Consider the following 25,304-nt stretch of genomic DNA (forward strand, 5'->3'; position numbering starts at 1 on the left):
TGGTGAGCAAATCGATATTTGCAGTGAAACAATCTGTGGGATCTGGGTGTTGCCTAGGATTGCTGATTCACTTTGCTGGGCAAACCAATCACTTAGAGTAAAGGTTTGATGCTTGTTTATGTCCTGTGAACAGAATCAGAGGACTGTGCCAATAAGCAAATGCCTATGATGGAACACCCCTTTTACTACTTAATTTCTAGCTGTTGGGCCACAGTGAATATTTAAACCAGAGCAAAGGTTGCGATTTTTAGGATCACCGCCTGAACACATTTTAGAGGCTGCCATTTTCTTTTTTTAAAGCCATTCCAGACAACTGATAAAAACCATCGGTGAGCTACAAATGCTGTCCAGCAAACATGGTAGCTGTGGTCAGATGTCTCCCTCAATTTACCTTAAAGCTGTATTAAAACCCAAACCAAAAATGTAATATATTGCAGCTTACAAACCATTAGATGTAGTGGCTGCATTCATTCATTTTCTTTTATTATGCTTTTTTCCCTCTGTTCTCCCCTGGTAATCTGGCCAGTAATACACATTCTGCGTTATGGTGCTGCCACTCTGGATAAAGGAGCACCCTTGGGAAGCAGCAATGTTACATAGTCAGGTTGAAAGACACAAGTCCATCTAGTGCAATCAATAATAGAGAAAAAAAAAAAACAGCAGAGCATAATCCAATTTGCTACAGCAGGGGGAAGAAATTCCTTTCGGATCCCCCAATAGGCAATCGTATATTCCCTGGACAAACTTTACATATAAATGTCAGTACCCAGTTATATTATGTACATTTAGAAAAGAATCCAGTCCTTTTTTAAAAAAGCATTCCACTGAACTGACCAGAGCCAGCTCTTGAGGGAGTCTATTCCACATGTTCACAGATCTCTTCGTAAGAGACTTTTATCCACCCCCCCCCCTATGAGTGGGTATATATTCTAATATATATTCTATTCTAAAATGGATAAACGTCTCTTACAAAGAGAAATGAGACGGATTCATTCCCTGGCAGCCACATCTTACCCAGGTTTGAATGAGTCCATCAGCTACAATTCGTTCCTTTAAAAGGTTTTCTTAAAATCGGCTATATTTGCAGATGTTTACCCAATAACTATTTCATAATTTGATCTGGTTAATTATTGAGTCTTTGGGCTATGTGTTTTCAATTTGTTATTTGTGACCTGTGCTTGGCTGAGCCCATCATGCTTTTTTTTTTTTTTTTGTGTATTTTGTGCGTGTACTTGAGAGAGGAGCTGGACTGCAGGAGTTGGGAGTAGGCAGGCCTCCCCCAGAGGCAATCTGCCACCTTTCTCCATGCCCCGGGTGGCAATGGCGGGTGTGTGAGGGGTCCTCCCACACAGCCCGCCCTACCTGCTCCGCTTTGAAGCCCAACGGTGCAGAGGGACTCCCTATAAGGGAGTGAGAGGATTTGCCCGCTCAACCAGCCCCGTTAATCCTTCGCCTCTCTTTTTTAGAGACCGCGTGGTCAAAGTGCGTGCATGTTAACCCAATTTCTAGTGCGTGTAAGTGTGGTGTTTTTTTGTGGGAGGGGGGTGGGCGTACTAAGCGCAGGCTTACCTCGCATAGCACACCCACCGGGAGTCGGGCTGAGACCACCAAACTCAATTCACATGTAGCCGAGACCGGGATCCGAACCCCTAGCTGCAGAGGTGAATGGCCCATCATGCTTTTGACATTTTGAGTTTTAGGTTGCCAAAATATAAAATATTCATTATTAACCAATAGATATTTTTTTGAATATGAGGCTAAGGATTATTAATAATTTGCTAATTACCTTGATCTTTAAAAGACTTTGTTTAATATTTATCCCTTGAGGAACCCTTTATGGATTAGGTGACCATATGGATGCTCAGGGAGTCTTTTCCAGTGTTGCCCTAATTTTTGGCTCCACTGGATGGCGCCATACGTCTCTAGTGTGTCTTGGTCAAAAACCTCCCCTTTTCATGCTAGGTGCTATATGGTTAGTCCACTTAGTTTCTTTGCCTGAGAGGCCGGTTTAACCAACTTTGCCGGGAGAGATTTTTACCAACATTGACTTAATTTAGTCTGTTTGGATTTCTCTATCCTAATATGGCAGAATGTGTGGGTGTGCACTTTGAAGCCATTTCCATTTGTGTTGCCGACGGTGTCTTCGGCTCGCCGAATCGGAGGCTTGTGCATCATTTTCGGTGTGCCATTTACGATGCAGCGTCACTTTCGGTTTGGTCCATGATGCGATTTTCGGCACTTCCGGTGCGACCTAGCCAATCGGTTGGACACAGTTGAAGCATCCTGTTTGGCGTCAAACCAGACGCCCAATAGGGTGGTGGAGGGTGGTATTTAAACCCACTGGTAGAGGATGTCAGTATAGGGCCAGGACGGGGAAGGAGTATACTTTGGAACCGCTGCTTCAGGTAAACAGACCTACTCACCTATGGGGACATTTTTTATATTTTCCAATTAGATTAGTGACTGCACAATTATCATCTAGGTTTCAGGGGTCTTTGTTTGTAATTTTGTATTGTTTTGTAATTTTTTGTACTGTTTTCTTTCTATTTCCAGTAGATAGTGCCTGATAAATTTAAGGAAGCTACTAATCATGGCGAAACATGTGGAGAGAATTTTTCAGCTTGCACATTCTTGAAACTGTATTGTATCATCGGATGGATTTTCTATATTCTGTCATTTTTAACTTTTATAAATAAATATTTTTTTCCTTTAAATGTTGTTGTAATTTTGCACCTTCAAAATCCCCAAACCCTATTTTAAATTGTTACCAATTAAGGGGATGTGGTGCCAATGTAATTTATAGATGATACAGTAGGTAATAAAAAAAATTCTCCCATGCAATTTCAAATGTGTGCAACAAATATAACACTGGCTTTCATTAATCAAGACCATGGGTTATATACTGTATGCGGCCACCTTCAGGAGAGGACACTGGCAAATAAAGTGTTTAGAGCAGCCAATATAACCTCTCCTACTCCCAGCATTCTCAAGTTGTTGTTTTTTAGCAAGCCATAAGAGAACACATTATTTACCAGAACCTAATGCTTTCTTTCAGCCTGGAAGAGATCAGAGGGGACTGCCCATCCTCCGACTCCAAGGATTCAAATTCCACTTCCTCTTCCTCATCCTCCTCATTTTCAGCAGGGGACCCCCGAAGGGCAGTACTTACACCTTGTGTGTTCCCGTGGTCTCCATTAGTGCATAGTGGCTGAAAATTCTACTCTAGGTAAAAGGGAGGAATCTGAGGATATAAGGGATGACGCCAATATGTGGAGACTGAGTTACAAAGTGGCAGGAGTGGAACCCTAAATAACTCCATCAAGGTCCTGTGCACAGCATGCTTGCAGCCCTTCTTTCATGTCCATTTGATCGATGTCTGCCATGATGCGATCACTTGAGGAGTACTCACAACTGTTGCTTTGGAGGAGAAGGGATGCAGCTGTCCTGTGACTAACAACTAAAGGCTACTGGATAACACAATGAAGGCAATGAACGTGGAGAGCAGGGCCTCAAAATGGAGCAGGGTCATGTCTGAAACAGCAGTGCCTTGTTCTTGTGCTCAAGATGCCACTTGGGCTGAGGTAAAACCTGAGACAGGATTATGCACACAGAGCGGTCCACTGCCTGCCCAAATGTGTTGCAGAAGTTACAGCACAAGTACCACAGCAAAGGGATTGTGTCTCAGAAGAGATGACAATTATCACAGCAAATGGAAGGTTTCCCAGAAGATACGACAGTTTACACACAATGCAGAAAAGTGTTGCACAGCATGGCCTTGCAACATCATTTAAAAAGTGTTGTAGCTGTCCTGCAACACTCTGCTCCTAGCCTAAGAAATTCACACACCCCTATGTGCTCAAGGCAGGGTACCAGTGTCAAGGGACCACCCAAATATATGGGTAGGGATGGAAGTGCATGAAAGGAGTTGAGAAAACGCCAAACAAGAGAAGAGGCAAAGCCCCAGATTCACCACACCAGGGTACAGTCTCCTTCCCAAGACAGAAACCACCAGGTGGTGTGCTCCCCGCTTTGGGAGGCCATTCCCCCCTCCTCCCATTCAAATCAACGGGCTGAAAGTTGGATCGGTTAGGACGGCTCTCATAGAGAGCCATTGATTTTGACATGTCATGCAACTTGTGTTCTGTAGCAATTGTATTTGGGAGTGGAAAATAGAAGAGGCAAATGAAGGCTGCTAACGCGGCTAAATGCGCATTAACGCCAGTACAACAAGTTACTAAAATCACGTTTTTACAGCCGCTTTTTTCTGGCATCGGTACTGGCTTTGCAGCTCGTTTTTTTTTAACCCCCTGTGTGCATGAGGACTGAACATTAAGAACTCACCCATGATATTTGGATGAACCAACTTCAAAACTTGTTGTTATTGTTAATATAGAGACTTTGTTTCTTATATTTATCCACCTCTTTGTAATCTACTTACACATAGAGATGCTGGTTTTAACCACTAGAGGCCCGCTGCTATAGTCAAATGACGGCTTACAGCGCGGGCCTGAAAATCCTGGAGGAAGTCAATAGACGTCCTCCCCTTTGCACGCGCATGGCGCGCGCTGTGATCACCAAGTCACTGAGACTCGGTGGCCCCTTACCATGTGATCAGCTGTCAGCCAATGACAGCTGATCACATGATGTAAACAGAGGATCGGTAATCGTTTGTAGATAATAGTAGATCACTGGCTTGTTTACAAGAGACATCGGTCCCGAAGAGGAAGGAGGCACATCTGCCTCCTCTGTGCCCAAAAATACTGCCTGCCAGTGCCACCTACCAGTGCCCACAGTGCCACCTATCAATGCCTGCAGTGCCACCTATCAATGCCCACCTGTGATGCCAATCAGTGCCACCTAATAATGCTGCCTATCAGTGTAACAGATCAGTGCTCATCACTGCCACCTATCAATGCCACCTATTAGTGCCACTTCTCAGTGCCCACCAGTGCCACCTATCAATGCCCTTCAGTGCCACCTCTCAGTGCCGCCTATCAGTGCCCACCAGTGCCGCCCATCAGTACAGCCTCATCAGCGTACATCAATGAAGGAGAAAAATTACCCATTTTCAAAATTTTATAACAAAATATAAAAAAAATGTTTTTTTTTATTTTTTATCTGTCTTAAAAAAAAAAAATTAACAAAAATGAAAAACCGCAGAGGTGATCAAATACCACCAAAAGAACGCTCTATTTGTGGGGAAAAAAAATGATAAAAATGTCATTTGGCTACAGTGTTGCATGACCGCGCAATTGTCATTCAAAGTGCGACAGCACTGAAAGCTGAAAATTGGTCTGGGCAGGAGGGGGGGTTTAAGTTCCCAGTAATTGGTTAATATGGTGTAGTGCTGTCTTTTTGACACTAAGAAAGTAGAAATAATATATATATATATATATATATATATATATATATATATATATATATATATATATATATATATATATATTTTTTTTTTAATCATCAACTGTGGTAATCAAATACCACCAAAAGAAAGCTCTATTTATGTGGGAAAAAAATTATATAAATGTAATTTGCGAACATGAAGATGTTCCATGACCGCACAAATGCGAGTTAAAGTAGTGCAGTGCTGAATAGTAAAAAAAAGGTTTTGCTCATGAAGGGGGTAAAATCTTCCAGAGGTTAAAGTCCAAATATTTTTTTCATAAAACAGATGCAATTAAAGTGGAACTTCACCCAAAACCGAAATTTTCGCTCTTTCTCCTCCTTCACATTGGGGATTTTTTTTGGGGGAGAGGTAGCGGGTACCTGATTGACAGGTACCCGCTCCCCAATTCCGGTCAGGTCGCCGCTGCGATCCGAGAGGAAGTCCGGGCCCCCTCCTTCCTCTACAGCCTTGTAGGACACGTCACAGGTCCCAGAAGACTGCGGGACCAATCATACAGCAGCGCAGCTCATGCATTCACAGTCGGAAGCCAGCTTTGAAGACACACTGATCAGTGTTGACAGCTACAGTCGGTGACAGTGATCATTTAGGAAAAACTCGGCAGGCTGGTTGTACACAAGTTGATCAATAGATCGACTTGTGTACAACCAGTCTGCCCATACACATATAGGAATTCAGCTGGTCCCTTTCAATCCATGTATGGCCGCCCTTACATGTATTATCTTTTTTTTTATAAATTTCCTCTTTTGAGTTTAATTTTTGGCCATGTTGGCACACTCCCCATTCGATGTCTACCCACTGTGCTCCCTGGGAATAATGGAGTCCCGTATTAGACCCCTGAACACGCATGCTCCCACTTTGTACTAGAATTCTATATGTAGCCGCTGCAGGCACCTTGCGTGCGTACGTACACACACGCAGCAGAAGAGGGACACATACCGAAATCTATGCTTCTCCTCCTCTACAGCAGTGACTGACAGCAGCTTTTGCTGTGTTTTTTAGGCTGGGTTCACAACTATGCGAATTAGATATTCGCATGACAGTAGATTGTGACCGCCTCTATACGGAGCCAGTTCACATATCTCCGTTGTAGCTGCAGTGCATCTTTGGCTCCAATTCAGGTCTAAATTCAGGCAAAAGTTTGGGCCAGATTCGTCCCTGAAACAGAGAACAGGGCCGCATCGTACCCCTGCTGCGAGCCGCATATGTCGGAGGCGTGAACCCAGCCTCACTCTTGTGCTGCCTGTGTGTGTGGCTCTTGCAGAGGTTGTATGTAGAGCTGTATCACAGGGTGCGAGTGCACATGTACAAAAGAATCATATAGAAAGCCATAGGTCCCAGGGACACAGTGGACAGACACAGAATGGAGAACGTGGCAGTGCTGCCAGGGGACAACTTAAAAGGAAACTCAGAGGAGGAAATTTATTGCAAAAAAAAAAAAAAATTATATATATGCAAGTAATGTTATTGTACCGGTTTTAAAAAAAAATGTTTGTCACTTTAACACACGTAAAAACAAAATAAATACAGTACATTTTATATTTTAAAAACACACTGGGCTGCACAGATGTAAAAAAGCCATAAAAGAATGAATGGGGTTTCTACTTGAAATCCTTTCTACTGTCAGGAAATGGACAAGGTCAAATGGCCCTTATTCAATAGCGTAGTAGAAGGAGTTATGATGATGTGCAAAGGGCACGGACATATACAGGTGGTTCTCCAAAAATTTGCATATTGTGATAAAGTTCATTATTTTCTGTAATGTACTGATAAACATTAGACTTTCATATATTTTAGATTCATTACACACAACTGAAGTAGTTCAAGCCTTTTATTGTTTTAATATTGATGATTTAGGCATACAGCTCATGAAAACCCCAAATTCCTATCTCAAAAAATTAGCATATTTCATCCGACCAATAAAAGAAAAGTGTTTTTAATAAAAAAAAAGTCAACCTTCAAATAATTATGTTCAGTTATGCACTCAATACTTGGTCGGGAATCCTTTTGCAGAAATGATTGCGTCAATGCGGCGTGACATGGAGGCAATCAGCCTGTGGCACTGCTGAGGTGTTATGGAGGCCCAGGATGCTTCGGTAGCGGCCTTAAGCTCATCCAGAGTGTTGGGTCTTGCATCTCTCAACTTTCTCTTCCCAATATCCCACAGATTCTCTATGGGGTTCAGGTCAGGAGAGTTGGCAGGCCAATTGAGCACAGTAATACCATGGTTAGTAAACCATTTACCAGTGGTTTTGGCACTGTGAGCAGGTGCCAGGTCGTGCTGAAAAAAGAAATCTTCATCTCCATAAAGCTTTTCAGCAGATGGAAGCATGAAGTGCTCCAAAATCTCCTGATAGCTAGCTGCAATTACCCTGCCCTTGATAAAACACAGTGGACCAACACCAGCAGCTGACATGGCACCCCAGACCATCACTGACTGTGGGTACTTGACACTGAACTTCAGGCATTTTGGCATTTTCCTCTCCCCAGTCTTCCTCCAGACTCTGGCACCTTGATTACCGAATGACATGCAAAATTTGCTTTCATCCGAAAAAAGTACTTTGGACCACTGAGCAACAGTCCAGTGTTGCTTCTCTGTAGCCCAGGTCAGGCGCTTCTGCCGCTGTTTCCGGTTCAAAAGTGGCTTGACCTGGGGAATGCGGCACCTGTAGCCCATTTCCTGCACACACCTGTACACAGTGGCTCTGGATGTTTCTACTCCAGACTCAGTCCACTGCTTCCGCAGGTCCCCCAAGGTCTGGAATCGGTCCTTCTCCACAATCTTCCTCAGGGTCCGGTCACCTCTTCTCGTTGTGCAGCGTTTTCTGCCACACTTTTTCCTTCCCACAGACTTCCCACTGAGGTGCCTTGATACAGCACTCTGGGAACAGCCTATTCGTTCAGAAATTTCTTTCTGTGTCTTACCCTCTTGCTTGAGGGTGTCAATGATGGCCTTCTGGACAGCAGTCAGGTCGGCAGTCTTACCCATGATTGCGGTTTGGAGTAATGAACCAGGCTGGGAGTTTTTAAAAGCCTCAGGAATCTTTTGCAGGTGTTTAGAGTTAATTAGTTGATTCAGATGATTAGGTTAAGAGCTTGTTTAGAGAACCTTTTCATGATATGCTAATTTTTTGAGATAGGAATTTTGGGTTTTCATGAGCTGTATGCCAAAATCATCAATATTAAAACAATAACAGGCTTGAACTACTTCAGTTGTGTGTAATGAATCTAAAATATATGAAAGTCTAATGTTTATCAGTACATTACAGAAAATAATGAACTTTATCACAATATGCTAATTTTTTGAGAACCACCTGTATAAGAAATAATCAGGTGTTAGTTTCTACTACTACATTCCAACATTGATGCAATATATAGAAATGTGTTGTGCTCTGTGCATTACATCACTGTGAATAACATCCTTTTGTTATTCACATTGCAAGCTACTCGATTTTAAGGTTTAATTCTCACCAGAGGTTCTATGGTCACAGCATACACTTTCATTCTTAAACAGCATTGTAACAACAATACAAACAATGGTTATTTTTTTTTACAATCCAATATAAGCTTACTTGAAAAATCTCTGTTCTGTCTGTTGACCATCTCTTTCCACAACGTCCTGGATTCCCTGCATGCTTTGCAGTTTCTCTTCTGATGTTTACTTTCGATTTCTAAGGACTATATATCCCATGGTACCTTGCTGCCTGCAAGCAGTGATTCCTGTACTGACTCTGCCTCCTGAGACTCCTCTCAGCACCTCTGTAGTTCAGAAGGCAGGCTCTGTGAAATGTGTGACACAACAGTGCCTACTCACAGGGCATAATGAATACGTGTCACAGAATTCAAAGAAGAAAATGTGTAGGGACTTCACAAAGTGAGTTTACAAACTTCAAGATAGTTTAGAGTAATAGGAGTCAGCTAATAAATAACTGAAATACAAAGTGAAAAATTAACATCTGATTTTAATTTTAAAGCTGTAGAGACTGTCCACTTATCAAAGTGAATGCTCTTTTAGCAAATTTTATGTTCATTTAGCTTAGTAAATAAGATGAAGCTGGGTCCACGTTGCATGCCAACCACAAATACACTTTTAAAAGGCTTGTTAAAGTCTAACTCCAGGTTTCTTGTGACGTTAAAGAGGAGCTCCGGGGAAAAAAAAAAATAAAAACCAGCAGCTACACATACAGCAGCTGCTGGCTTTTAATAAATGGACACCTACCTGTCCTGGAGTCCAGCGATGTCGGCAGTAGGGTTCCTGGCGTGAAGCCGAAAGGCTACACTGCCGCCGCCATTGCGGGTACGGGAACCCGGCAGTGTAGCCTTTTGGCTTCACGCCGGGAACCCTACTGCGCATGTGCGAGGCCCCACTCCTCTCTCCTTGTAGCCGATGGCCAGGGTAGGGGGGAGGAGGGAGCCCCACGGTGACATCACGGCCACGGCCAGACTCCCGGAAGTGGGAAAGGATACCCGTCAAAGATAGGTATTCTGTCCCCCCTCTCCCTGAAAGTTGCCAATTGTGGCGCCGAAGGGGGGGGGGGGATTCGATGAGCGGAAGTTCCACTTTAGGGTGGAGCTCCGCTTTAAATAAGTAATTCATGTAATCGTATGATAGGAAACATAAAAAAAAAATAGAATTTAGCCAAAAGTTCATTATCTGAAATTCAATGCACGACAGACCCTCCCATTTCCCAGTGGCAGGCTTTTCAACTTTGCTACTTCCTAAACTAGACTGCATTTGACTAACTTGGATCCACCTCTTACCCCATTAGACATGGAGGGGTTTATTTACAAAAGCTAGAGAGGGCAAAATGTGTCACATTTCTGCATTGAAACCAATCAGCTTCTAACCTCAGCTTGTTCAATTAAGCTTTGGCAATAAAATCTGGAAGCCGATTGGTTTCTTTGCAGAATTGTGAAGAGGAGTGCCACAACAGAGAGTATTTATATATGGTACATTTGTCCCGACAGTATGAAAGCAAGAAATTGGGAATAGGAGGCAAGAATGGACTTTGGTGGTACAGTACCAATAACTAAATTTAGACCTTTTTTGTGTCCCAGAAGACTGTGGGGGAAGGAGGAGGGCCACAATCTGAAGTGGGAGCGGGTACCTGTGCTCCCCCCAAAACGTGCCAAATGTGACAGTGAAAAGGAGGAGTGTGCTAACAAGCGGAGCTTCCTCTTTTGGGTGGAGTTCAGCTTTAATAATTATGCTACCAAAATAAGTGCATGCTGTAAATTGCCTCCAGCATTGCTCCTGTTTCTTCTTGCTGCCATTTTGCTGAAGCCCAGAGCCCCTGAACAGCAGTAAATCATAAAGCTGAACTAAACACATTGATTTAACAGTTTTAAAAAACAGTTACATTCCTGGAATTGCCAACTGTCACATTTGCTTGTGTCCTCATCCAAACTGTCAAACCATCAAATTACTGGTGTCACAACTGAGCTAACTCTATGTGTGAGCACCATGGCAGTTGCAGATTAAACAGAAGCAGCTTCCTTGGCTGTAAAGGATAGGAGGGTTTAATTCCAATTTAAAGCTGTCAGCAGATCGGTCTCTACAAACTCGGCAGTGTCTAAAAATGGAGAGCAACGGAGCATGTGCAGAGCAGGGGGTGATAGGGTATTACTGGATTTTAAAGAGTACAGACACATATTTTTTATGTTTTCCATCGCTATACCTGCAAAAGAGGGCAGCCTGAAGCGAGGAGCAGGACTAAATTTGCTGGCTAAAGTTCCACTTTAATGATATAGTCTTGTTTTCTGATGTACTACTAAAGATGTGATATTTTTTGTGGTAGATTTCATCTAGAGAATATTGACCGATGTAATATCTACGATTGGTCTAAAAAAATGTGAAACGTTATTGTGACCTGTTTTTAACTGTAACATATTAAAGTTTCACATATTTTCCTGTATTTCTCTATATAAAATGAAAATAAAGCGTTAAAAATAAATAATTTGTTGGACCAAGCTAGTCTATTTAAATTATTTGTAGGAAAAATTTGCAAAATAAATTTTCATACCCTGCTCTATCATAAATATAAATAAATATTAAAGTCCATAAACTGCCGCCGATAAATCTCCAATCAAGTGAAGTAAATATACTTTTTATGATATGACCCCTGAAGAAACGCATTGGTTCGCTAGTGCGTGACACGTCACTTCTGCTCCCTGGAATGCAGATGCAATGCAATTGGCATACCTGCTGTTGTCCACAAGCCGTTTGAAGTTTACTGAACTGTAAGTGCCTATGTTTGTTTATGAAATAAATTAGTTTTATACTACACCATGAGGAGTTCCCTTTCTCTCTTTGATATATGAACCATATCGTGTTGCTTTATACTGGTGTTGACCGTTTCTTCCATTGGAGGATCCATCCTGGTGTCACTCAGGCCCATTATACTATCTGTAATGGGTGTCGTGTTTGTGTGGTGAGTAGGAGATTTGCGCACATTCACAGTGGCAATTTATGGACTTTAACATTGAATTATATTTATGATAGAGCGCGGTATGAATTTTTTTTTTGCAAAATGTTCCCTTCACTTTTTAGACCTTTGGTCTCAGTATGAGCAGCTCTGCATACACAAGTATTTGCATTCACTTGTAATTCTCATTGGTATTTGTTAGTTTAGGGTGCGCAGTTTTATGCCTCGTACACATGATCGGAATTTTCGATGGAAAACGTCTGACTTTTTCCATCGGAAATTCCGATCGTGTGTATGCCCATTGGATGTTCTGATGAATTTCGTCGTAGTTTAGATAGAGAACATGTTCTCTTTTACTCCGATGGAATTCCGATGCGAGTTTGGTCGGACAAAGGTTTTTTTTTCCTTTCACAATTTGAATTATTTGCTTTACTAACAGATGCACCCATTGGAAGTGCTGTACAGCTACATATAGTATACAGCTCTGTGTTCAGCAGTAAGATGAGGGACTTCCACCCTGCTTCTAGACCAAAATCAAGTCAGGCTGAGTGCTGCTCAACCATTCACAGGAAAGCTTTGTATTTCATCAATACAAAGCTTCCTCTGATTGAGTGAGGTGGGGTTTGTGACAGCATCTGTCTGCCTCTCCACCTCAGAGGTAGCCTTGAATCCATTGATGAAATACAGGGTTTCCTGTGAATGGTGAGCAGCGCTCAGCCTGGCTTGATTTTCTCCTGGGAGCAGGAAGCTGAGACTACATACAGTTTATACAGCATTCACAGTCGCTGCATCTGTTAGTGAAGCAAAAAGTTTGTTGGACCATCTTGGTCCAAACTATTTAAAGTCACAAGAAACTGGTTAGGTTTTAACTCCTCTGTTTGTACTAATAAAACACTAAGTCCGTGACCTCGTGGAGCTGCCAGCTAGTTCAGAGAAGATTACGACAGTAGCAGTGGATTGTGTTGTAAATGGCAGTGGCTTAAAGCGGAGTTCCAACCACAATTAGCATTTTTTAAATGTATGTCCTTTCATCCTGCGTTTTTATAATATAAATCCGGTCACTTACTATTTTAGAATCCGCCGCCGATCCGCATAGATATTCAAAAAAGAGAGTTTATAAAACTATATCTACACCATTGTCATTTTGCTTGTGGGCATTGTGAAGCCTACAAGCACTATGGCCCAGATTCAGGTAGAAGTGTGGCGGCGTAACGTATATCGCAAGTGCCTGATTCACAAAGCACTTGCAATGAAAACCTACGCCGGCGGCCTCCGGCGTAAGCCCGCGTAATTCAAAGGTGCGTGTGCCATTTAAATTAGGCGCGCTCCCGCGCCGGACCTACTGCGCATGCTCCCTTTTGAATTACCCGCCGTGCTTTGCGCGAAGTGACGTCATTTTTTCGAACGGCGACGTGCGTAGCGTACTTCCGTATTCCTGGACGTCTTACGCAAACGACGTGATTTTTTAAATTTCGACGCGGGAACGACGGCCATACTTTATACAGCACATACGTGTGCTGTGTAAAGTTAAAGCACCAAAAACGAGCAGCAACGTAGCAAAACGCGAAAAACCGTTGTGGATCGCCGTAACTCCTAATTTGCATACCCGACGCTGGTTTACGACGCAAATTCCCCCCAGCGGCAGCCGCGGTATTGCATCTTAAGATCCGACAGTGTAAAACAATTACACCTGTCGGATCTTATGGCTATCTATGCGTAACTGATTCTATGAATCAGTCGCATAGATACTCTGAGAGATACGACGGAGTATCTGAGATACGACGGAGTATCTGAGATACTCCGTCGTATCTCCTTTGTGAATCTGGGCCTAACTTCCTGGAAGTCTTGGATGGAGAGTGATAATTGGACAGCGCACTGCATCATGGGAAATGATGACACACATTTCCCAGGAGCATTAGAGGGAGAGGATGTCAGAATCCTAGGTGGTTTCAAAGGCAGATTTCGTGGGACCACATAGCAACAGGCATTTCCAGATGAGTAAAAAAAAAAAAATCTTTTTTTCTTTTCTTTTTTAGGTGCAAGCTACAGTTTAAAGCAAAATTGTTTTTTTGATGGAACCTCCACTTTAAGAGAAGCCCTGTAATTCATTAAAACACAAGACCAATACACCACACACACACACACACAATATTCTTTCTGGAACAAATGTAGTAGCCAACGTGTTTGTTGTCAGCTTGTTTTATTTGGAAATGGTGGCTACTACGGTAGTAAAGTTCTCCGAACTAGCTGGTCTTCGGCTCAGTTAATACAAAGAAAACAGAAGAGGCAAAGGGTTGCATGGCAAGGAGGGATGCAGATATCTCTTCTGGCAGTGTTCAAAGGAGGCAGGGGTTGTGAGCAGTCAGTCAGAAGTCTGTCTCTTAAGTTCAGCCTGGTCAGATAATGGTGGAGAAGGGGTGGGCCAGCTATAGAACCACACTACTCTGTAAACCACAGATAAAAACCAAGAGAAAAATGGTCAGTCATGTTTACATGCAACTCTTTATATACTGTTAAAGCACATGGTACAAAATCAGGACTGATTCAAACTATCCCACAGGAAAAAGTCAAAGGATACTTTCACTGGAAGCCCACAAAAGGAAAGATGGTACTAATGGTACCGGGTGCTTGGCAATGCCGATTATACACATGACAATTTTCAAGCAATTTCATGCTTTTCAAACAGCTTTCAACCATCAAAAGATAAACACAACCTTCCACTAAAGGCACTTTCATACGGGCGGATCCGTCGGGTCGGTCTGTCAGTTTTTCAGGTGGATCTTATCGGACACTCCATTCTCCCCTATGGAGTCAATGGATATATGTCCATTGACATCCGGCGATATCCGATCCTGTCTGCTAAAAACAGATGGATAAGCAATCCGATCCCCATCCATCTAGTGGATCGGATGGCAGTCAGGTGTAAACGGACAGGACATAAACAACAACAAAAAGGTGCTACTGCCCCAGATTAGATCCCTTTCACACTGGGTCGCTTTGTAAGCACTATAAACGCTAAAAATAGCGCCTGCAAAGCGCCCTGAAAGAGCCGCTGCTGTCTCTCCAGTGTGAAAGCACCGAGGGCTTTCACACTGGAGCGCTGCGCTAGCAGGATGGTAAAAAAAAGTCCTGCTAGCAGAATCTTTGGAGCGGTGTGCATACCGCTCTTGCCCATTGAATGGGGCACCGTGGCTATACCACCGGCAAAGCGTCTCTGCGGTGGTTTTAACCCTTTCTCGGCCGCTAGTGGGGGGGGTAAAAGCGCCCCGCTAGCAGCCGAATAGCGCCACAAAATTGACGGTAAAGTGCCGCTAAAAACAGCGGCGCTTTACCGCTGACGCCACCCCCGCCCCAGTGTGAAAGGGGCCTTAGTGAAACTCCTCCTGAGCGACTAGTCGGGTGCAGGATGTGCAGTTGCTCAGCTGCCAAAGTGATAAATGACCATCCGCAACTCCATACATGCTCAAGCATGTATGGAGTTGCAGATTGTCCTTTATCAACGTAAAAGGACAGGTGGTCTGTTTACTTCCGACTGCCCAAAGAGGAGAGCAGGCTGCATCTCCTCTGCATAAGCGATTCGGACACAGACCAGCAAACAGATTCCCCGCTAAGCAGGCAGACTCCAACGGAGCCCACCCCTTGTGTAAGGGTCCCAACTGTGTCACAATCAAAACAGTTTGTGGCAGATTGCCTTGATCCCTCTATTATTTCTGAGGTCAAAAGCTGGATGAAAATTGTAGCGTCTAGAATAAGGCCGAGCCATTCGAAGCACGACTTTACGCTTTACCAGAAATGCTTTAGAGCACTACACTAGAACTATTATTTTTATAGAAGACTAATCATACCTGAGCACAGTGTTGCTTGAAGCCCCCCCCCCCCCTACTCAACCAAAAAAAAAAAGAAGGGAGCTTCACATGTTTTGACCACAACAGACTTCTATGGGACTGTGTGAACATGCCTGTAACACTCGTTTTTGTGTGCTTTCTTGCCTAGTAACTAGCTTTCCAAAAAAAAAAAAAAAAAAAAAAACACGTTAAAGCCTGACACCTGTGTCCATACAAAGGTTAGAAAAAATCCTGGAAAAATGCTAAAAACACTGAGCTTACACAACCTGGCCATTTATTATATTCGCTACTCCTGTCAAATCCTAACCTTGCAGCAATAGACTGCAATCTGCTCTTTGCACTGCAGTTTACCCAATCTGCCCATTCTACAGGTAACTGTATCCTCCATAGATTACCTACACACGTGTCTTGGGATGTTTATTTATTGTCAGCATGTGAAACAATTTAGCATATTTCCCACACAGACAACATGTTTTTAAATAAGGATCATGACTATGAAAATCCATGTTTCTATTATCTGATAAGGATGACTCATTGAAGCAGTTGTTTGGTTTGCGGAGCTGCACTGATGTCATGTTTATTATTATTTATGGCAGGTAAACGTCTGTCTATTTATGGGGAAGGGCCTGCAAGTTGCATAACGTCCAAGTGCAGTGCTGAGCTGAGAAGAACAAAGAAAGTGGAAGTAACCTGACAGATCTTCAGGCTTTCTTCTAAGCAGAGTTTAGAGCTTGCTGAACTGTATGACAGATGAGAACTGCTCCGAGGCTCACGGTAAACACTGCTGTGACAACACAGGCAGTATGACGCCACCGCCTGGGTGATGAGAAAAACGGTACTTTGTTGCTGATGGATGGTCAGCAGTCCAAATACAGTATACAGAAAGCCAACTACTAAAATCTGATATAGGCTCTGCTCTGAAGGGTGATCCTGATATGAAGGTCTCTATTCAGAGGTGTCACTCTGATCAATGCTTGTATACATACTGGATGATCAGCTGTGTCTAGCTTGTGTGCAGGCAGAACTTGGATGTAAACTGTCGGTGGGGGGCGGTAATTGTATGCAACTGCAGATGAGCAGTTACATGAGAACGATAGCGGCGCCGACCATCGATTTCTACAAATGGGAGTATAAATCTGGCTACAGATGTTCACACACAGAAAAAATTGTACTGTTATGCCCGTACACACGACCCGAAAATCAGACGACAGATCGTCCGAATTTTTTCGCTTACTAGTCGCAAGTAGAAATTGAATAGGTAACTAAAGTCAGCAAAAAAAAAAAATGTCAGCAAAAAAAAAAAATCGGAAGTGATGTAATGCAGGGCTCGACAAATCCCGGTCACCAGGTCGCCATGGCGACTAGAAATAGTGTCCTGGCGACTTGGCTTGGAAGGTGGGCCAAAAAAAAATGTTGTTTTTTTTTGTGAGCTGGCGCCATCTGGTGGTGAGCCGTTGGTATTACAAGTTATTACCACCAGATGTGAGCTGGCGCCATCTGGTGGTGGCCGTTGGTATTACAAGTTAAGCATTACAAGTTAAACAGCAATTCTAATGTCATTTCACTATTTTTCACTGCCATCTTCTTCCCTCTAATTAGAACCCCCAAACATTATATATATTTTTTATCCTAACACCCTAGAGAATAAAATGGTGATCGTTGCAATACTTTCTGTCATGTCGTATTTGCGCAGCGGTCTTACAAGCGCACTTTTTTGGGAAAAAATTACACTTTTTTTAATTAAAAAAAATAAGACAACAGTAAAGTTATCCCCATTTTTTTTTTTTTAATATTATGAAAGATAATGTTACGCCGAGTAAATTCATACCCAACATGTCACGCTTCAAAATTGTGTCCGCTCGTGGAATGCCGACAAACTTTTACCCTTTAAAATCTTCATAGGCAACGTTTAAAAAAATTTCCATGTTGCATGTTTTAAGTTACAGAGGAGGTCTAGGGCTAGAATTATTGCTCTCGCTCTACCAATCGCAGCGATACCTCACATGTGTGGTTTGAACACCGTTTACATATGCGGGCGCTACTCACATATGTGTTTGCTTCTGCGCGCAAGCTCGTTGGGACGGGTGCGTTTTCTGGCTCCTAACTTTTTTAGCTGGCTCCTAGATTCCAAGCAAATTTGTCAAACCCTGATGTAATGTGTTGTAGTGTATTTTCGGATGACAACTGTACTGACTAAACAAAAATTGTACAATTAGGTATAGTACGAGGAAAATTTTCGTGTCCGGATGAACTGTTGTGTTTGGCTCTCAAAATCTCTGTACTAACGATCCGATTATCGCACGATCACATCAAAAGCAGTATATTTCCCCCTCTTTTTAAATCGTGTGTACGGGCATGCGCCAGTCTGAATATGTCCTCATAGGGTGACAACACTTAAGCCCTGTACACACGATCGGTTTGTCCGATGAAAACAGACCAATGGACTGTCAAACCGATCGTGTGTGGGCCCCATCGGTTTGGTTTTTCATCGGTGAAAAAAAAATAGAACACGTTTAAAATTTTTCGTATGGATAAAAAAACGATATAAAAAAACGATCGTGTGTGTGGAAGTCCATCGGAATGCTCGGAAGCATTGAACTTCATTTTTTTTGGCTCGTCGTAGTGTTTTACGTCACCGCGTTTTGGCACGGTCGGATTTTAGTCTGATGGTGAGTGGGCAAGACTGATGAAAGTCAGCTTCATCGGATATCCGGCGAAAAAATACATCGGATTGGAGTCCATCAGATATCCGATCGTGTGTACAGGACTTTACTGTTCCTAATTGTTCTCCTGCGTTGTCACCCTGTCACATGCTCTCCCAATGGAGACTACAAGCGTCCATGTCAGTGTACATTACACAGGCATGATCGGGTATTCTCACCATCTGAACCTGCTGAGAAATGCCAAATATGTACAAGTAGCTGCAAAGGGTCTGCAGGAGAAGTAACACAGGATAGAAAGGTATTAAAAAGTGTTACTAAACCCACAACAGTAAAATGAGTCTGTATATTCAGTAAAGCATCCTTGTTATACTTGCTGTGGAACCTAAAGGGTTAATCCTCTGCACTGTGTTAAAAGGCTGTTTGATCCTGTGTTCTCTGATCCTCCCATTGTTCAACTGTCCCCTAACCATCTTCTGATAGTACAGAGCCTTTGGGGCACTCTGCACATGCTCAGTTTGGTGGGTATCGCTAGAGAGCTTTTCTTTTACTTGGGAGAGTGCATGTGATCAGCACAGGGCCAATCAGCACTGTCCAGACAGAGGGTCAGGGGTCAGCCTCATAGGACAGTCAGAGGAGAATGAAAACTCCTCCTACAAGCTTTAACCAGACACTGATAAAAGTCATAAGACTGTTATATACTGCTGATGAAAAAGGGTATTTAGCAGTTTATACTTACTAAAATAATTGCATTTCCATGCTCTGTGGGAGACCAGATATAGAGAATGCAGGGTTCTGGGTTTAGTAACACTTTAATAAGTATTTTATTAACCCCTTTTATACTGGCTATTGCCAGGGCTTTAAAACAGAACTAAACCCCTACAGCCAAGAAAGCTAGCCTCTGTTTGATGTGCAGTTGCCATGGTGCTGCACATGTGATCAGCTATGACACCAGCCATCATTCAAGGCATGTCTTGAATGTACAGGAACAGTTTTTGGAAACAAAGTATAACTAAAGGCAAACTTTACTTTTAGGTTTTGGATAAAAGTGGAGAGGGATTAGAACACCTGACAGTTTTTATGTGCTGCTGTTGGGGAGCTCCACCCTCTCTATTTTCTTCTGTTTACCAATATCATTGAAAGGGAAAGTGGAGACACTAGTTCTTATGACAACCCAGGATTTCCTCACTTTGGAGGTATTCCCTCTCACTTCCTGCTTTGGCTATGGGACAGGAAGTGAAGGGCAATCTCCCCTATAGGACACAGATGGCAAAAAAATTAAAATAAAGAAATTACGGGGTATATCTATCCCATGCGCTACCCAAAATGAAAAAAGGATTTGCCATTCGTTTTACTTTAAAGCGGTTGTAAAGGTACAATTTTTTCCCCCTAAATAGCTTCCTTTACCTTAGTGCAGTCCTCCTTCACTTACCTCATCCTTCCATTTTGATTTTAAATGTCCTTATTTCTTCTGAGAAATCCTCACTTCCTGTTCTTCTGTCTGTAACTCCACACAGTAATGCAAGGCTTTCTCCCTGGTGTGGAGTGTTGCGCTCGACCCCTCCCTTGGGCTACGGGAGAGTCAGGACGCCCACTAACACACAGCTCCTTTCTCCATCTGCAACGTAGAGACCTGACTCTCCTGTAGTCCAAGGGAGGGGGGCGAGCACGACACTCCACACCAGGGAGAAAGCCTTGCATTACTGTGTGTAGTTACAGACAGAAGAACAGGAAGTGAGGATTTCTCAGAAGAAATAAGGACATTTAAAAGCAAAATGGAAGGATGAGGTAAGTGAAGGAGGACTGCACTAAGGTAAAGGAGGCTATTTAGGAAAAAAATTGTACCTTTACAACCCCTTTAAGTTGATGGATTTAGTTCCACTTTAAATTGTCTGTGATGCCAGGAGCTGGTGGGTGGGGCTCCCGATCTTCCCACACTGTGACTGGCTACACAGTGCTGGCATCACAGGGAGTCACGCCTACTGGCTCCCATTTTTCACAGTTCTGGGAGCCCTAATAGAGTGCACCCCACAACAGTGATGTATATACATAATGCTGTCCTAAAGGGTTTAAAAAAAAAAAAAAACCTTGCTTGGGCAAACTAAATATAGTTCAGCGTTTAATTGAGCCCCCAGAATTGACTAAGGATCTGTGGTAAGTTAAAACCTAACTAAAGTCACAAACTGCGAGAAGGGGGCTCTTTTCTGCAATGCCTCTTCTGCAACTACACCTACCTGCCTGCTTGCAGCCTTCCCTGGTATGTAGACTGAGCCGAGCATGCGCAGCTCAGCTTACATCGCTGGCACGGCCCATGCCAATTATGGGAAAATCACACGCTGTGTACATTTCCTGCGCCGCACAGGAACACCCTGACCTTGTTGCTGTTTGCAGCCACCAAACTGCATGGTACTGTGCAGTTTGGTACGGTGCCACCTTAAAAAAGTAGTGCCTACCTTACTTCTTGTGCGTTCCCCCTGTATTTGTCAGGCGTGTTCAGAACCCCCACCAGGAAGTCGGCACTGCACTTATCGCAGGCAGTGAGACATTTTCCTGATCCGTGGCTGCAGAGATCGAGAAATTTCTCACTGCCTGCAATTAGCTCTGTGCTGACTTCCTGGCGGGCTCTGCACGTGTGGGTTCCAAACACGCCTGAGCCCATCCTTAGTGATTAGCGGTATGTAGTGTCGGCTTCCTGGCGGGCTCTGCACGTGTGGGTTCCAAACACGCCTGAACCCATCCTTAGTGATAAACGTTGTGTAGTGTCGGCTTTCTGGCGGGCTCTGCACGTGTGGGTTACAAACACGCCTGAGCCCATCCTTAGTGATTTGCGGTATGTAGTGTCAGCTTCCTGGCGGGCTCTGCACGTGTGGGTTACAAACACGCCTGAGCCCATTCTTGATTAACGTTGTGTAGTGTCGGCTTTCTGGCGGGCTCTGCACGTGTGGGTTACAAACACGCCTGAGCCCATCCTTAGTGATTAGCGGTATGTAGTGTCGGCTTCCTGGCGGGCTCTGCACGTGTGGGTTACAAACACGCCTGAGCCCATCCTTAGTGATTAGTGGTATGTAGTGTCAGCTTCCTGGTGGGCTCTGCACGTGTGGGTTACAAACACGCCTGAGCCCATCCTTAGTGATTAGCTGTATGTAGTGTCGGCTTCCTGGCGGGCTTTGCACGTGCGGGTTATGAACACACCTGAGCCCGTGATTAGCGGCATGTGGTGTCGACTTCCTGGCGGGTTTTGGAAAGGTGGGAAGGGAGAAACTGCCGCTCTAGGTGAGTGCAATCAGTGTCCTCTCAGGAACCGTGGGTGTCGGCAATGCACGAAGCAAAACTCAAAAAGAAAATATGGACGGCCGCACACCAAAAAAGCCTTTAATGGTAAAAAAGGAAAACAGCACTACAAAGCACAGCGAGCAGTGGGGTATATATCTGACGCGTTTCACACTGGGGTTCAGTGCTTAGTCATAGCTAAAACAAAATGTTCCTTTTTTACCATTAAAGGCTAACTTTTAAAGTTTTTTTGGTGTGCGGCCGTCCATATTTTCTTTTTGAGTTTTGGAAAGGTGGATTGGGACTAAGATCCCAAACACTCCCGAGATCACATCTTGTGCCTGATAGCAGGGAGAAACCCAGACAGATCTCTGTCCTGTGATTGGCTACAGACAATCGGCAGGCATACAGCCAAAACAATTGGCTGTAACCTGCTGACAAACTCGTGTCCGATCACAGCACATGCCACCAGGGGGCGCACGCTTCTAAACCAGGAAGTACAGCTGCTCGCCCTCGGTACCTGTACTGCTGGTGGTCAGCAAGAGATTAAAGTTTATTAGAGTGTCACAAAGTGACCCGGCAGCCAGGTGTACGCATTACACAGCGATACGGTGTGATGGGCACACAGGGAACCATTCTATAGTGTGTGAATGAGCCCCAGGATTTGGGAAGACAGGGAAAAGTTCAGTCACAGTTGTCATAGGAGAGCTGTCAGTGGGGGAGGGGGAGACAATGCCACATGTACAGAGGGGGGGGGGGACACTAAACAAGGATGACCCTGAAGAACTACAAGTCCCAGCAGCAGCAGGCCCCGCCCCCTCCTCCTGTCAGGGCCCCTGAATTGCCTGGCACACAAACAGCTGTGACTGCGCCACAAGCCGGGAGGGGGAGAGATCTCCTCTTTATCTTCTCCTGAGCCACTCACCATGAGAAGCGGGGAAGGGTGTCAGGGTTGGCGGCACACTCGGTCCCTGCTCGCCCGCCGTCTTCTAGGATCTGACCCGAGCTGTCTGTGGCGATGCAGGACACGGGGGGAGTGCGGAGCGCATACAGGCCCGTGTACAGCCTGGGTTCTGTCAGGCCGCATCCCCAGCCTCCCTCTACACGGGAAAACACCCCCTCCATCAGCCACCAGGGGGCTCCCCACAGCCCTTCAATAGATCGAAGAACTACAATCTCCTATAAACTTACACAGGATCATGTGATTGGTTTCAAACTTTGGGGGGAATAAAGAAAGGAAATTCATCATTTTTGTTAGTGTAAATATCGGAGCATTTTTCATCTGCCAGATCAATGATGTGGAGCAGTGCTGAGGGCGGACGCCACTTGAGGTTTGCCATCTCTCCTTCCTGTCCTTGGTTGCTAGGATGCTGGCAGCATCTTTGGTTGCTAGGAAGCATGTGGCGGCATCATTTTTGCAAAAACCCTTGGCTGCTAGGAAACACAGCGTCATTGTTTGCTGAGATGCTGACAGCCAGGTCACACAGCATCATTGGTTGCTAGGACAATGGTAGCCAGGTCACACATTATCACTGGTTGCTAGGACACTGGCAGCCAGGTCACACAGCGTCAATGGTTGCTAGGACGCTGGCAGCCAGATCACACAGCGTCACTGGTTGCTAGGACGCTGGCAGCCAGGTCACACAGCGTCACTGGTTGCTAGGACACTGGCAGCCAGGTCACACATTATCACTGGTTGCTAGGACGCTGGCAGCCAGATCACACAGTGGTTGCTGAGATGCCAGCGGCCAGGTCACACAGCATCACTGGTTGCTAGGACACTGGTAGCCAGGTCACACATTATCACTGGTTGCTAGGACGCTGGCAGCCAGGTCACACAGTGGTTGATGAGATACTAGCGGCCAGGTCGCACAGTGGTTGATGAGATACTAGCGGCCAGGTCGCACAGTGGTTGATGAGATGCTAGCGGCCAGGTCGCACAGTGGTTGATGAGATACTAGCGGCCAGGTCGCACAGTGGTTGATGAGATGCTAGCGGCCAGGTCGCACAGTGGTTGATGAGATACTAGCGGCCAGGTCGCACAGTGGTTGATGAGATACTAGCGGCCAGGTCGCACAGTGGTTGATGAGATACTAGCGGCCAGGTCGCACAGTGGTTGATGAGATGCTAGCGGCCAGGTCGCACAGTGGTTGATGAGATACTAGCGGCCAGGTCGCACAGTGGTTGATGAGATGCTAGCGGCCAGGTCGCACAGTGGTTGATGAGATACTAGCGGCCAGGTCGCACAGTGGTTGATGAGATGCTAGCGGCCAGGTCGCACAGTGGTTGATGAGATACTAGCGGCCAGGTCGCACAGTGGTTGATGAGATGCTAGCGGCCAGGTCGCACAGTGGTTGATGAGATGCTAGCGGCCAGGTCGCACAGTGGTTGATGAGATACTAGCAGCCAGGTCGCACAGTGGTTGATGAGATGCTAGCGGCCAGGTCGCACAGTGGTTGATGAGATACTAGCGGCCAGGTCGCACAGTGGTTGATGAGATGCTAGCGGCCAGGTCGCACAGTGGTTGATGAGATACTAGCGGCCAGGTCGCACAGTGGTTGATGAGATGCTAGCGGCCAGGTCGCACAGTGGTTGATGAGATACTAGCGGCCAGGTCGCACAGTGGTTGATGAGATGCTAGCGGCCAGGTCGCACAGTGGTTGATGAGATACTAGCGGCCAGGTCGCACAGTGGTTGATGAGATGCTAGCGGCCAGGTCGCACAGTGGTTGATGAGATACTAGCGGCCAGGTCGCACAGTGGTTGATGAGATACTAGCGGCCAGGTCGCACAGTGGTTGATGAGATGCTAGCGGCCAGGTCGCACAGTGGTTGATGAGATACTAGCGGCCAGGTCGCACAGTGGTTGATGAGATACTAGCGGCCAGGTCGCACAGTGGTTGATGAGATACTAGCGGCCAGGTCGCACAGTGGTTGATGAGATACTAGCGGCCAGGTCGCACAGTGGTTGATGAGATGCTAGCGGCCAGGTCGCACAGTGGTTGATGAGATGCTAGCGGCCAGGTCGCACAGTGGTTGATGAGATACTAGCGGCCAGGTCGCACAGTGGTTGATGAGATGCTAGCGGCCAGGTCGCACAGTGGTTGATGAGATACTAGCGGCCAGGTCGCACAGTGGTTGATGAGATGCTAGCGGCCAGGTCGCACAGTGGTTGATGAGATACTAGCGGCCAGGTCGCACAGTGGTTGATGAGATGCTAGCGGCCAGGTCGCACAGTGGTTGATGAGATGCTAGCGGCCAGGTCGCACAGTGGTTGATGAGATGCTAGCGGCCAGGTCGCACAGTGGTTGATGAGATACTAGCGGCCAGGTCGCACAGTGGTTGATGAGATACTAGCGGCCAGGTCGCACAGTGGTTGATGAGATACTAGCGGCCAGGTCGCACAGTGGTTGATGAGATACTAGCGGCCAGGTCGCACAGTGGTTGATGAGATACTAGCGGCCAGGTCGCACAGTGGTTGATGAGATACTAGCGGCCAGGTCGCACAGTGGTTGATGAGATACTAGCGGCCAGGTCGCACAGTGGTTGATGAGATACTAGCGGCCAGGTCGCACAGTGGTTGCTGAGATACTAGCGGCCAGGTCGCACAGTGGTTGATGAGATGCTAGCGGCCAGGTCGCACAGTGGTTGATGAGATACTAGCGGCCAGGTCGCACAGTGGTTGATGAGATACTAGCGGCC

The 25,304-nt window shown here is 45.1% G+C and overlaps 1 protein-coding gene across 2 annotated transcripts in view; it reads right to left on the minus strand.

Moving 5' to 3' along the window:
- The window catches only part of PCMTD1 (protein-L-isoaspartate (D-aspartate) O-methyltransferase domain containing 1), a 66,039-nt gene extending 43,329 nt beyond the window's left edge, over positions 1-22,710 (minus strand). The window contains exon 1 of one of the 2 annotated variants that reach the window (XM_040354182.1): positions 22,530-22,710. The gene's annotated coding sequence lies outside the window, so the exon portion shown is untranslated. Of the gene's footprint in view, positions 1-8,976; positions 9,149-22,529 lie in introns of those variants that run through there. The other variant, XM_040354184.1, reaches the window with a different exon arrangement.
- Between the last annotated feature and the right edge of the window lie 2,594 nt (positions 22,711-25,304).

This window comes from Rana temporaria, chromosome 5 (genome assembly GCF_905171775.1).
Source record: "Rana temporaria chromosome 5, aRanTem1.1, whole genome shotgun sequence".
NCBI classification, from domain to species: Eukaryota; Metazoa; Chordata; class Amphibia; order Anura; family Ranidae; genus Rana; species Rana temporaria.